Raw genomic sequence first — 4,137 nt, forward strand, 5'->3', positions numbered from 1 at the left:
ATGAATTTTTCTTAAAATCAAATGAATGCTACACTTGTACTATATCCACATAAATAGCAAATAATTATACTCAAATTATGTCAGGTGTTTAAGATCAGTTTTAAAATACTGTTTGACATGTTCGTTTGCTGGAACTCGTGTGGAACAAGTCAGTGTTACTGTTTTTACACTAAATCCAACAACGACCTCTAGTGTCAATCTCTGGCATTGCACTGAAAGGACGCAGCACAGCAGGAGCTCTGTTTGTTCAGCCTCTGAATTCTTTGAGCGAGCTAGCCTGTAGCTCCAGGTCAGCTGCAGAGTTTTTGACCTTAAACAACAAACAACAGAGGGCTTTGTGATCAGATCAGGCTCTGTGTGTCCTTCCTTCAATTCCCGACTCTGACATCAGCTCACAGCTTCTAATTAGTGAAATTAGTAACTAGTATTGACATTCAAGTTGAAATCCAAACTTCTGCTGAAGAAGAAATGTTCATGTCACGGTATGCCATGGCACACCGTGGGGATGTGGGGAATTAGTACCCAAACGCTGGACTCTGATGAACAGTGCGTTCGCACACAATTAATTCCCGTGTGCTCCCCTGACTCCCGTGTCGTGTCTTCTTCCCAATAAGTCCATGCCTTGTGCTCTCCGCTCCATGTGTCCGCACTCCCTGTGCTCGCTGCTCTCTGGCTTTCCACACTCCTCCTGGTGGAAACAATAGAAGCAGCCGTCAGGACACTTCACTACTGTGGGCATACACTCACTGAACTTGTCTCTCTAAAAACACTTTGTGGAGTCTCACGCAATGATCCCACATCAGTGAGAGCTCCATCACACTCTTAAATAGCTCCCCCGATGAGCCTGATCAGCAGCAGGTGTGTGGCAAGGTCTTCAGGTGTGGCCAGGCTCCTAGCAGGGCCACACCAACCAGGCCTGCAGGCGCCTGTCAGCTGGCCTACAGGAAACAGCCGCACTGCGCACACACACCCACACACAACTGCCTATACATACAACATGGAAACACAACAGCAGCACAGACCAGCTAAAAACACACTGTCCACACTGCTCATGGACCCTGGGTCCCTGACAGTTCAGGTCTTCTCTGTGGTTTCCACATGCTGAAGCTCTCTTCATTAAGGCGTCTACACTGATGTGTGAGCAGGAGTCTCTGTTTAAAACAAAACAAGTTTGGACTTCAAAGTATACACTGTTTTTTAAATTTTAATTACAGGCCAGTAAATCCAGAGTTATGATTTAAAAAAATATGAGCCATGATTTCTTCTAAATACTGTTGTCACTGGGTTTTTTGGATAAAAAAAAAAAAGCATTTAAAAAGCAAGGACAGCGCGAGAACAGTAAAGAAAGAAAAGAAGCCACCTCTTTCCTATCGGTGGAAGAATGTGCTATGTCGACCAAGTAAAAACAAAAGTCAACATGTGGGATTTGGTTGTTTAGGAAGAGGGGAAAGTTTGGGAAGTGTTGGTAACAGCAGCGAGACAGAGCGAGCGAGTGAAAGAGAGAGAGAGAGAGTTTCAAGATGTGGGAGATTTGTGATGTTTAGTGTTAGCTTGTTAATGCGTTGACGCCGTCTGGCTGGGCGATCCGCTGTAACTAGTTAACGGAGATTAATGCAGTTATGGCGTTAACGTCATTTTAACGAGATTAACGCTGACAGCACTACTGTTTTTATTTACATTTTCTACAAAGCTCCAACTTATTTGGAAAAAGGGCAAAAATCATGGTTCATAAGTCACGTCACTGTTTGCTGTGATCTTTATAAAGAATCACTTTCACCTCTAACTTTGTTCTTTTCATTCACAGCTGCTGTTTGCAGAGGTCTGGATCACAGCGCTGTTGTCATCGCCATAATTTTAGCAGCATTTGACTCTGAAAAATTTTTTTTTTTAATAAATAACAGATAAAAATACTACATGGATTATCAAATAATAATTTTCCTAAGAAGGCTTAAAGAAGCTTTATATAATGCAGCATAAAATCAAAGCTAGAATAACTCTGTGTGACATCATCAATTACGATATGAAACATTTCCTGGAAGAACTCACCAACAACCAGCCTGATATCTGCAGCTCTTTTCAGGCCCCATAACTCTGGGAACAAACATCTATCTGTATATTCCTTCTACTGAGAGCTCCACCGTGCAATGTGCTGCAGCTTTTCAGGCCATCCTTGAACAGCTCTGTCCTCCCAGCATACCTCCACATCTTCATGTTGTTGTCCTCCTGGTTTTGGTTTTGCACATACTGGCTCTGTGGAGGAAGGTCCGGTCTCCACCACTCCTTTTCCACAACTGGAGGCTCCAACTGACATGGCAGCATGGCATCATTGTCATAAGTGGCCACGATTGGATGAGATGAACCGATCGCCTCAGGATAACCTGAGCCACAGAGAGCAAACATGAAACATTTCATTGTTTTTGAAACATGGTGAAGCTCATGTAGTCACATATTCACTGAGCATCCGGCCAGAGTCAAAGAGCCCTGTTACACATGTTCAAACACTCTTGCATATAAGAGTCACTTGTAGCTGCTTTCATGCCATGGTGAAAATCTTTGTAACAAAGTGTTAGAGGAGGTCACAACATGAAGAAGCAGCAGACAAGCCAAAACAAGCAAACATGTTTACGGTTTCTTTCAACAGCTCAAACTATCTGCATTTATAACATCCACCATAACTGCTGCTGAACCACAGCATGGTGTTTATACTCTTTACTGTACACATCCATGTATATACTGTATATATAGAAACCACTTATGCACTCTTTATTCATTCCATGATTTATTCCAAAATCTTTGAACTTTGCAGCATAAATAGAATTATTTTGTGGAAAATAATTCAGAAAAAGTTGCTTTTTATTTAATCTTTCCTCATGTTAACCTTTCAAATATCTTCAGCAGAAATAAATAGCTATTAATTAAATGTCACAAGCAGGAGGCCTCAGTATCAAAATAAAGCGAAAACTTGTGAGATTTCATCAGAGGTGTAAATATTACAGCAGATGTTACTGTGTCAATGTTACTGAGGCTGGAACATAGAAAAAAGAGATTTTAACCTTGCCTAATTTATTTTTGGATTGTTTTGGATAAAACCACTTTGAAAATATGCTTCAGTAGACAATAAACTCCAGAAAACCAGGAATCAACACATTATCTGTGCAAAGACTGATGCTGCTGAAGTGAAACATTGAAAGGTGATCGAGCTTTTAATAAACTAGTTGCCAGGCATTTTTCCATTTGGAGCATTTTGGCACCATCTGTCAGCTGAAATGTCTTAGGTATTGAACGACAGAAATGATTGAACTTGATGTACATGTCTTAAAATTGTTGTTTTTTGAATAATTATTGAAGAACAACGTACACATTCAGGTACATTGGATCTTTCTGCCTTTGCGTAATGCACTTTTAGAAAATAGCCTCGGCCCTTTAATTCTGAGGGGCCATAACTTCGGCTTCTATTGGCCGATTTACATGATTGATCCCTCTTTTTAATCATCTGAGCCAACAGAGTCACGCTAATATAATGGTGTTTACATCAGTTCCACCAATCAAAAGTTTTAAGACAAAAACTGCACGTGACAAACAATTTACAACACACTCGCTCATCCAATCACACGTCTGTAATCGGGCTGAAAATGTTGAAAATGTTGATTGCTTCTACCTGAAACATTGTGAACGACCTTGTGTATTCAGGAAATGAGTTTATAGAGGCTATTGTCAGCATCTGTGAAGAAAAACTAATAAATTTCATGAACGTTTGTAACTGCTCTTTTAATTTTTTTTTTGTTTTCGGTGTGTTTGGTGATATTAGAAATGGTTTATATGAGCTTTTTAGCTGCGATGCGGAGGTTTCTGTGGATACCACACGTGGATATTTACATAACAGACCTTGTATCACAACTGATGAAACAGAACCATGCTTTACTAAAATCTGGCTTGATTCATTTCAATAATTTGGCTGTTACTTGGTGTCAATTTCACAACCAGAAAAAAAATGGAAGGGTGATATCAGGTTTATGAATATAGTCTACTGTTAAGAAAAAGGAAAACAAATGAATTTTCATCTGTCAGATAGAAAATACCTTCTGGTACTCTTCAGTCTGTCAGTGCCTGGGGGAGGTGGCGTACAGGATTCAGGAA

Source organism: Haplochromis burtoni, unplaced genomic scaffold (genome assembly GCF_018398535.1).
Source record: "Haplochromis burtoni strain Fernald_Lab_line unplaced genomic scaffold, NCSU_Asbu1 Contig_735, whole genome shotgun sequence".
Taxonomy (NCBI): Eukaryota; Metazoa; Chordata; class Actinopteri; order Cichliformes; family Cichlidae; genus Haplochromis; species Haplochromis burtoni.